Source organism: Simochromis diagramma, unplaced genomic scaffold, assembly GCF_900408965.1.
Source record: "Simochromis diagramma unplaced genomic scaffold, fSimDia1.1 OVJJ01000604.1, whole genome shotgun sequence".
NCBI lineage: Eukaryota > Metazoa > Chordata > Actinopteri > Cichliformes > Cichlidae > Simochromis > Simochromis diagramma.
The window spans coordinates 924,571-935,650 of NW_024387416.1; the positions used below are offsets into that span (position 1 = coordinate 924,571).

Genomic DNA, 11,080 nt, shown 5'->3' on the forward strand with positions numbered 1-11,080 from the left:
TTACATTTGTTCCTGACCACCGAGAACACTCACGTTAACTTTTATCGAGTGGAAAAAAAGTTAGCTTGTTTATATTATGCTAACATAGCTGTGTCGCTAGCGGTCACGTAGCACATCATTATATACCAGCTAGCCCAACTTCAGTAACCCTACAAACGTCACTGCTGTTTAGTTTTCTGTCTTCATTTATGTTGGAAGTGATAACAGAGCTGTACGTTTTAATTTGTTTCCAAAACCCCGCAGTCAGGACATGCTATATTGTATTTAGATAGAAGCTAGCGAGCTAACTTCCTGTTAACTTCTAACTCCGTTAAATGTCATAAATTCCGTTTTCATGGATGCCTGGATGTTAAACTCAATTGTTACACCTGGTAGAGCAGAACGCTGATCATTTTATTAAAGATGAAAGACTTTAGACAGTTTTTCAACTCTCAGTAATGCCATAGTGATCGTTTGATATATGGACCTGCAGCGGAGTTTAGACCCAGACACGGCTAGTGACGTCAGACTTAACGACCGGATAGACCACGTTTGGGATGTGGAGGAGCAGGAGATTCACATCATGGATGTGCAGCACCTGTGCGATGCTGCCATGTCCAACATGTACCAATATTTCTGAGGAATGTGTCCAGCACCTTGTCGAATCTGTGCTGTGAAGAATGAGGACAGCTCAACCCAGCAGTAACAAGGTGCAGGGAATAAAGTGGCCAGTGAGTGTATATAAAGGAGTAGTTATTCCATTTTCAGTCTTTACAAAGACATCCAGTGGTGTAAACTGTTCTTTGGTGGATGCCTCCTTTGGCACCTCTGATCTAAATGTTTAAACAGGCTCTCATCTGAAGCTGGGGAATATCCATTTATAATGTTAGATGTCTTTAATCCTAAACTGTTGGATGACCGGACATATTTGCATGTTTGAAGCAGCACTAAATAAAAAGCACTTGGATCAATTATCTATAATAATAATAATATATAGTCAAAGGGTCATGGGTGTCGTTGAGGTGTAATCATTCAGCAACCACAATGGACCAACTTTTTATTTAAGTTCATATTTTTCACTTTCATTAGATAAACACTGCACAAAGTAAGTTATTATTTAGCAAAGCTTTCCAGGACGTCTGGCACACACATACACTAGGTCTATTGTTTCCTCTAACCTAGACTTCCTAACATCTCTGGGAAGACACCAAGTCAGCTCTGAAAACTCTAAATCAGGAATGTCAAACTCACTTTACATCATGGGCCACATGCAACCCACTTTGATCTTAAGTAGACCGTACCAGCGAAAGCCCCCTTAACTACACATTTACAGTCCATGAGATGTTTTAATACAAGATAAAGAAGTTTGATTTTAGCAGTGCAGCTCAGCTTTTCCACATGAAAAGAAATGCAGCTGTAGTAAATGGAAGAAATGTGTATGAATAAATAAATAAATGTGTAAAATCACAAAAAAAAACCTCTCCTGTAATTACAAAACTGAATGTTTTTCATTCATAGAACACCTTTTATATTTTTAAACTGAGCCAATTGTGAAATAAATACATTGTATGGTAAATGGTGAAAAAAACAAAACAAAACAAAAAACAGTAATCTTCCCGTCATTTAACTGTTTATCTATTAGTCAGTTACTGAAGTCTAGTTTGAATGACAATGGGGGAGGTTTTTAATAAGTAGGAAATGCTTTAAAGTTCATGAAAATACAGTTAAAGTTCAAAATTTATGCCCTTCTTTCTCGTTTTTTCTTCTTTTCTTTTATTTTTTTTTTTTTTTTAAACCTATCCAGTGAGCTGGATTGGAGTCTCTGCCAGGCCGATTCTGGCCCCCGGGCCTTATGTTTGACACCAATACCCTAAATGAATCTGAGACTTGAAGATCAGCGAGAACTGAATCGCCAACGAGCGTCGCAAACCCAGAGCCTTGGCCCAAAACGAGAGGTGCGACTATGAACCGGCGGGCTCGCCATTTTCCTGCGCGACCTTGTGTTTGACTTTGATAATAGCGCCATTCACAGAACCATCACGCTTCAATATTTTAACACGGTTCATTAGGTTCATTCGAATTCACAAAGCACTCCTTCAACAAAACAGTATCGTCTCACCTCCATCAATCCCATTTTCCAGCCTACTCATTTTTGAGGTCTGCTTAAAAAGCCATTTAATGGCACACACCAAATCGTAATTGGCATTCTAATAGCAGTAAATGACGCCGACAAATACTCACCCATCATAGACACTACAAGCACTTTACAATCTTTGTATCCCCCCTGCCTTTTTTCTTCTTTTTTTTTTTTAAACTAAAGTGGACATTTTCGTTCCCTCTTCACATCATCAGCGAGCGTGGAGATACCTGCACATAAATTCACAGAGAACGACACGTTTAACCCTCCCGCCTTCACCTCTTCCATGAAATAACCCTTTTAAATGCAAATACCTGGAGGCAACTGGCTTCTTATCGCACATTTCATTGTCTCCTTCGGGGGTAGTGGGATAGAAAGCCTTTCTTCTCTTCATCTGCATGTAATTGCGTGCACACGGACACACACATACATGCAGCAACCATACAGTTTATGCTGGAGCAAAGCAGCTTTAGAATAAATCAGAGCAAAAGAAACTGCCCTGTTAGGCTAACAGACGCTATTAATTCTCGCTGACTGACAAAAGCACGAGAAGCAGAATTTAATTTAAAGTTATCCTGGTGGGAGAGCTGGCAGGGTCTTTGTTTTGATCTACAGGAGTGAGTGGGTAGCTGTCTAATCATATCATGCACTCGTGTCATTTTTGAGCCAGTGGGTAGTTATGACCACTTGAAGGCTTTTCGGTTCCTTATCGGGCGGGCAGAGCAGAGCAGAGCGGGATTTTGTATTCCTGTGCACGCTTTCAGTTTAACAAGTCAAACAGGTGTTGGGTGAAGAAAGGCTTCAAGTGTCTACAAGATACAAACAGCACTGCAACCACCTGCTCTGCCTTACAAACCTATGAAGTAACACACTTTTCTGATCCTCTCACATCCTCTAAGGCTGACTCGAGGACAGCTGCGTTTCCAAGTGACATCATTATTAAGAAAACCTGACTCTGACTGGTGCCCGAGACCACTTTTCAGTGTAATGTGAGCCTATAAACATGCCTTGCTGTCCTCTCGCAGATTAGACACAGCCCTGCGGATGTGCTCTGACAGAGTAAACACTGCCATCTAGTGCTCCATGGGAGAAACACATTTGAAAAAGTGATATCCAATCCCACGCAGGAGGAGGGGTCTTGTTTAATGCAAAAACCCAATTATAACCACCATCTAGAAATCATTCCAATGTGGAGCAAAACAAGCACATCAGGTTTGAGCTGTACCCTCTACAAACAAGACAGGATGTGCAACTGAATCGTTTTAAGAGAATTAACCATTCAAGGTAAAGACACGCTACGTGTTTGGCGTTACATGAGGGTTTTCCTCGTTACTGCTTTCATTAGAGCCCTTTTATGGCCTCTTGTGCTCTCATTTCCATGCGCCAGTAGCCTCTCCAGCTGCTGCGAATCGACGGCCCCTTACCAAACGGCCGGGGTCGCCGGATAGAATACGGGTCCGCTTGACATCTGGGGACTGCAGCGGTTCGTGCTCTGTTCTTTAGCCGCGTCTTTGATGGGAGTGGAGGAGCACGCCAAGATCTCGCTCACGCTCTGTCTATGTCGCTTTGAATGTCTTTTCTTCGGCTCTGGATTTGCCGGCTCCGGATTTGCAGCCGGGTCAGTGCACAGCCTGCTGTCGTCATCGTCGTCTCCCTCCTTCACTGCCGCAGTCTGCTCCTCTTTAACGGTCTGCTCCTCTTTGGGTCCTTCTATGTCGCTGTCGTAAGTGTCTGCGTTTTATGCTGAGGACGTCGCTCTCTTCACCAGAGCCGCCACCCTCTGCGAAGAAAATTACAGTCATTTAAAATGTGAAACGTCCCTTTACGGCCTCCTTCTGTCTTTGAAGTCTATAAACGCCTCGGGATGTTCTTTGTAGTCATTACATATTAATTACCTTGCTTTGGGTCCTCGCTTTTTGCAGTTTCCTTGAGGCACGATGTAGAGTCTACAATACTGTCTTGCCTTGGCGGGGGGAAAATAAACATGTGAAATAAAAAACACAGTCACAGCGTAGTTGTTCTCTGATTAACTGTTTCACTCACTGGCTTTCCAAAGACTCTTCAGAGTTTTCATTGTCATTCCCGGCGGTCACCTCCTCCCCTTGACAAAACGACACATTTTATGTGAAATTAAATGTTTTGTAGAAGTTTCAAAATGATTTTTTTTTATAAATAGAAACGTGCTTCAGTCTTACCTGCTAAGATCTGAATGAGATTTTTCTCTGTGATGGGTTCCAGCTGCTCCCAACACAGCGTTTTGATTTCCTCTACACTGCATTCCTGTAAACGACAACATCTTTAAAAAGTATCTCAGATGCTGGGATACTTTAATGGCCTCCCAAGCCTTTGGCTTTAGCTCCCGTCTGCATGAGAACTAATCAGTTCTTTTATTTTCAGATAAAGAGGAAAAGTCGTACCAGCGACTTGGCAACAAATATTTAAAAATAGCAGGTAAAGTCCAGCTGTTTGGAAATGAAAACCAGTGATGTGTGCCACCACTTCACAAACACAAATTAAATTTAAATTCAGGGTCTACTGTAGGGCAGACAGAAAGATATTTGAGAGTCAAAATTTATAGGGAGGAAGTCTAACATTTCAACTGTGGCCCATTTAAAAAGTCTGGCAAGAATCTGGGCAAAAATATTCTTTGAGTATTAATTATAATTTATTAAAGAAACACACAAGTGCTTTGATGCAGGTGGTCCAATCAGTCCAGAGTCACAATAGATGTTGAGTTTTGCAGATAACCGACAACGAAAGCTTTTTTTGAACAAATCACCTTGAGTTCATCAGGAAGCATCTTCCGTAGCTTCTTCTCCCCCAGCACATGGAAGCACTGCTCCAGCATCTCCCGCTTGTCACCGACGTAAGCTGTGATGGGCTGGAAGGCCAGGCTGAGGTCCAGTCCCCCTTCCTCAATGTCACTGCCAATCTTGTCAAGCTCAGGATCAGCGAGCTCGTCCTTGAGTCCTTTAAGTGGGGAAGACAAACTAAAGCACACAGCTGCACTCGTATACAATATGCTCTGCAAACTTAAATACAGTCTCCACGATTAGGAAACAAATATTTGAACACAATGTTGTGACTCAGGCTGTTTTCAGTATTTTTTTTTGTTAAAGAGAAGATACACTCAGTTAATTAAATAGTGTAACAGCATGAAATCCAGCAGCACAGTTTGCATTTAAAGGGATCATTAAAATTCATCCAAAGCCAAATTTTACTGCTGCCTAGTGGCTGAAATCCTTTAATTGATTCTTATTAGCTAAAAAAAAAGTTAACTACACTAAAAAATGATTTAAAAAGACAAATTAAGAATTTCCTTTTATTTATTTAGACACTGCAGTGAATAAGCAGAGCAAACAATTCATTCAGTGCGACTTAATCAAAGTATTTATAAAGCAGTAACACGATGGTTTTCACTCAGAGAGCACCAAACCAACAGTGAGGCTTTAACGCTAAAATAAAGTTGTTGTGACGATGCAAACATAACATTAACGCAATAATAACAAATATCGAGAGACACTCGAGGTACACAAACAGCAAATGCGTCAACTTTTCAATTATTTAAAACCAGTATCCAGTAAGAGCCAGTCTCCCCAGATACTCCCAGAGAGACGGCATTGAGCGTACTAGCGCCTTTGCCATGTACCATGGAAACATTTCACGTGGCATAGCCATTACAGAAACAGTCACTTACACATCACTTCAGAAACGCTTTCGGGGAAGATTTCAACCCCAGCAGAGAGAAGAAAAAAACCCACGGCAAATGTCTTTTTGCTCAAACTTAAACCTGGATTCACACTATCTGTGCAAGAGTATGTGGCACACTTTGTTAGAGCCTCATTTCACTTGCGCACACCGACTACTGATAATTTTAACGCAAAGGCGCCGTGAGGCTGGGGAGGGGATTTTTTTCTTTTCTGGGAGGGAGGGAGGCCAATGCAGCTGGCCACACTCTAAAGAAAAGTCTCCCAGCATCGCGGAAATGTTAAAAACATTCCACGCGCCCGGCTTTTAATATAGAATGAGACTGCACCACATATAAATGTACTGCTGTAATTATCTCTAAAGTGCTGGACTCATTTCATCAAGCATAATTGAAAATAGAAACAGCCCCCCTAGCAGCCCCTTGCCTCGGCGCCTGCGTCCTCCATCCCTAAATGAGGACTTTGATGAGGTTAAGTAAAACAGTAGCCCCTGCCCGATTGTTCACACACCTCAGTTGTGGGGAGCCAATTTCTGGAGGCCTGCTTGTTTTTGGATTAAGTCACGTTTATTTATGCCATCTCCTGCACCCGTGTAATGAGTCTGGTGTAAGGTGATAAAGCTTTGATGAAACTCAACAGGCCGTCGATGACTGCTCTGCTATCTACAAGAAGAAAAAAAAGAAAGAAAGTCTCTCGGCGGCAGGATGCGTTTGTTACTCGAGGGAAACGGCAATAGGGTGGCATTCTTTTTCGGCCCCACTCTAAACACCAAACCCACTCAGACCAGCATGTACTGCATCACAGTTCGGGTGTCTTAAGCCCCAGTCATCACTCATATCCAGGACACTGATTGCTTTTATGACACGTCATTATATCTGTGACTGAATGAGTCACCTAGGAGTAGGTGGAGGTGAGGCTATCAATATTAAGGGGCGCGATAATAGGCGGACCTTTGCTGTGAATTCAGGATGCTCATGATGGATCTTTTGGCTTTAAAATGTTGATTTTTTTGAAGTGACTCACACTTCCATTGACCTTTAATTGCACAAAGTGGTAGTCCATCATCTTTGTGGGGGGGGGGGAAGATACACGGTATAAAAGCTCAGTTTGTGAAGCCTCGAGAGGGTTGGCGTTTGCCCGCTTCTGATTAGTTTGGGTCGGACCAGAGTTAAACTGATTGGCAAAGGTTTGATTAATGTTGAGAATCCACTTCAAACTCACCTTGATTAATTCCAGAGAAATCATTGTTAGCGCGTCAAAGTACTTAGGCCTCTGACAAACAAATTATTCGCTTTCTGAGCTCACAACACTGCGAATCCATTTGCAGTGTCACTTTCCTTGCTTATCAACACTGGACCCGAGTGTTTGTTTTCTTATTTGTCATAAATACGTTTGCCAACATCATTCATTATTTCCTGGGGGTATTGTCAAGTGAATGTGGAGTCACACTTAATGCTTGCAGGCAGGCAGCTGGAGCCGATCCAGGACCTTTAGGTACACAACACGGAGATAAACAGCAAACTATTCCCCCCCTCGCCTCCTAGCAAATCTACGCATTTTACCGGCCGACCCAGTAACACCTTGTTCCGCTGTGGTGCGACCCTTCAGTGCATTTTAACATCTCCTCGCCATCCCTGATTGAATCTGTGCTGGCTTCAGCTTTACAGTTGTGATGACCTCACTTTCAAAGGCACAACTTGAGTTTTGTTAATTCAAGGCGAGCATAATGGCCACGCAATGAAGGCGCACTGATTACACAAGTAACTATCACGGCCCAATCACAGCCAAACCTTCTAAGCTGACTGGCCGGATTGTTAGCCACGCTTCGTGTGACTCAGTATCGGCGTTTGGCACAACTACATATGTGCAGAAATATGAATGCTGTTGTTTATTATCAAAAGGTTTACAACACGTGCCTGCGCATCTTATTTTGAAAAATGTAAAATACACATTACTTGTTGTTGTTATTATTTTCACCTCACTTGAGATGACTTTAATATATATGAGCTGTATGTATGAACGGATGTATCTCCTAGGTGCACTGCCATAGATTCCACGTTTTATTGTTTTGATCTGGTAACATTTATTTAGTAGCCTTGTGTTGTGCCGTGTCCTGTTTGTGCGTATACATTGTATATTTATATATATGAAGCACACAGAGTTCCATCATCTGTGTTGTTGAATGGCACAATAAACGTCATAATTCATAATGAGAAAGACTTGAACGGTTTATCTGATTCAGCCCAGCTTTGTGGGATAAGCGAGGCTGTTTAGATATTTAGGAGCCAAAACTTCAAAATTAACATGTAGAAAAGCACTGAGAGGACAAAAGATCCTAATCAGATGATGGGACGGCCGACTGAAGATAAACTCTTGGTAAAACATGGAGGCCAACATATATTGATAACATTTTTAATGAATTTTGAATTTCACTGGGGCCAATGATTCAATAAAAGAACTAGATTTACAATCCCTGATTGCTTCTTGCTGGAAGCCAATGACGGGAAGCAAGATTGGGTGATGTGCAACAGTGGGCTAGGTTTCCTCAGCAACCTGTTTGACTCAACCCCTGCAAGTGCAATGTGCATAAAATGACCGTAACTGGGAATATCCCCTTTCACTGCCATCATGCAAGATCCAAGAGTGAAATAAACAGAACAAAGTGTTAAGAGCTGGTAATTCCTGAGCTTTTTTTGTTTTGTTTTGTTCTCTGTCTGTTAAAAGCTATGCGTAGTTTGAATACTAAAGTGGCTGAAACATTGTCCTGAACGGAAATGGGAACGATGCGCACAGTTCACCTCATGAAGAAGACACTGACCCAACATGTGACTGGAGTGGACAGTTTTTTAGTTTCACTCCAGTAAAAAAAATACTTTTTCTATGTTATCACTTCAGACAATAAGGCAGTAGAACTACAACAAGAAAAATTGGGACTATAAAGCTCTGTGTAGCATCTATACGTGCACTGACTGGAGTGTTACTTGGATTTGGCATGTTAAAGGGTCTAGGTTGTTCTTGTTTTCAACAGAAATAGTGGTAAATGCTGCTGCTAGGTTTCCTAAACTTTCTCATGTCACACCTCTGCTGAATTCATAATCAAAATTCTGGTTTTTACATTTTGGCCTTCACATGGCAAACCACCTTCTTACATCAGTAAAGCCACATGCTGCCTGCAGGACTCAGGGTTCATTATCCAACCCTCCAAATCTAGGACTTAAAACTAAAGGGCCTTTTCAATAGCGACCACCCCCTCTCTGTCCCCCACAGTCTAAGATCTGTGAGCTCATTCAAAAGTATTTGAAGACTTTTCTTTTTAAGCTGGCATTTGGAAGCATTTCTTTTATTTTATTTTGCCTTATTGCCTATTTTGTAATTTGTTGTTTTGATTTGATGTGACGCACCTTGTGAGTTATCCTGAAAGGTGTTATATAAATAAACTTAGTTATTTACTTACTAGAATACAGGCAGCAGAGTGGGCCAGTCACACATTGAAGGTCGTAGTTCAAGCATCCTTGGGCAGATAGTGAACCACAAAAGTGCCCAGGATCTGTGAACAGAGGCACTTTGAGTGGTTGAAAAAGACTAAAAAGAACTGGCGTATGAAAGTTCATTTAGCATTTTGATGTGCATCTGGCCTATAGCTTTACCCACGAGAACCACTCACTGCCACATGGTGAAAAACTACGCCATAAGGCCGTGAGCAGGAGCACAGAACATGATGGAAACCCTGATGGAAAGACAGACTCACCAAGCAATATACTCCTCTCCTGACATTCCGTTGTACAATTACTTCTGTAATACAATTGCTTGCCAGCTGGTGGTGGGAAGCAATTTGACAGCTTTATCACAACGTTGACAAAAGTAATTTACTTGGCTCCGTCCTTTGGTGCTTCTGCAGGAAATAAATCCTCCAAATATAAATAAATAAAATTGCACCCCGCCAGGATTTGACAGTTCACTGTCCCAACCCCGGGCAAATGGCGGCTGTCTTCACTAGCGTCATAAAAAGTGCGAGCTGTGCCGTGATCCATCATCTGTCTTGGGGACACTTTGGTGGTCCGTCTGCTGTTCGTAGGACATCTGGGACGATAACCATGCACGCTGTTTAAAGCTCGCATTACAGGGACAGTGATTGTTTTTAAGGAAAGTGGATGCAGAAAGGCGTTAGTTTGTTTCTCACATCTCTTTAAATTTCGTGCCACAGGACTTGGGATCAGTGCGTGGCGGTTTCTTACATAATGTGTGTCAGAAAGACTAGCATACAGGGGTGCAGATTATTAGGCAAATGAGTATTTTGTCCACATCATCCTCTTCATGCATGTTGTCTTACTCCAAGCTGTATAGGCTCGAAAGCCTACTACCAATTAAGCATTAGGTGATGTGCATCTCTGTAATGAGAAGGGGTGTGGTCTAATGACATCAACACCCTATATCAGGTGTGCATAATTATTAGGCAACGTCCTTTCCTTTGGCAAAATGGGTCAAAGAAGGACTTGACGGCTCCAGAAAAGTCAAAAATAGTGAGATATCTTGCAGAGGGATGCAGCAGTCTCAAAATTGCAAAGCTTCTGAAGGTGATCATCGAACAATCAAGCTTTTCATTCAAATAGTCCAACCAGGTCGCAAAGAAGCTGTGGAAAAACCCAAGGCGCAAATAACTGCCCTGAACTGAGAAAAGTCAAGCATGCAGCTGCCAAGATGCCACTTGCCACCCAGTGTTGGCCATATTTCGAGCTGCAACATCACTGGAGTGCCCAAAAGCACAAGGTGTGCAATACTCAGAGACATGGCCAGGATAGAAGGCTGAAAGACGACCACCACTGAACAGACACACAAGCTGAAACGTCAAGACTGGGCCAAGAATATCTCAAGACTGGTTTTTCCTAAGGTTTTAGGACTGATGAAATGAGAGTGAGTCTTGATGGGCCAGATGTGATGGCCCGTGGCTGGATTGGTAAAGGGCAGAGAGCTCCAGTCCGACTCAGACGCCAGCAAGGTGGAGGTGGAGTACTGGTTGGGCTGGTATCATCAAAGATGAGCTTGTGGGCCTTTTGGGTTGAGGATGGAGTCAAGCTCACACTCCCAGTCCTACTGCCAGTTTCTGGAAGACACCTTCTTCAAGCAGTGGTACAGGAGAAGTCTGCATCCTTCAAGAAAACATGATTTTCATGCAGGACAATGCTCCATCACACGCATCCAAGTACTCCACGCGTGGCTGGCAAGAAAGGGTATAAAGAAGAAAAACTAATGACATGGC

At 42.4% G+C, this 11,080-nt stretch overlaps 1 pseudogene; it reads right to left on the bottom strand.

Moving 5' to 3' along the window:
• Nucleotides 1–3,536: 3,536 nt before the first annotated feature.
• LOC120721735 lies at nt 3,537–9,597 on the bottom strand (annotated as a pseudogene).
• Nucleotides 9,598–11,080: the final 1,483 nt, after the last annotated feature.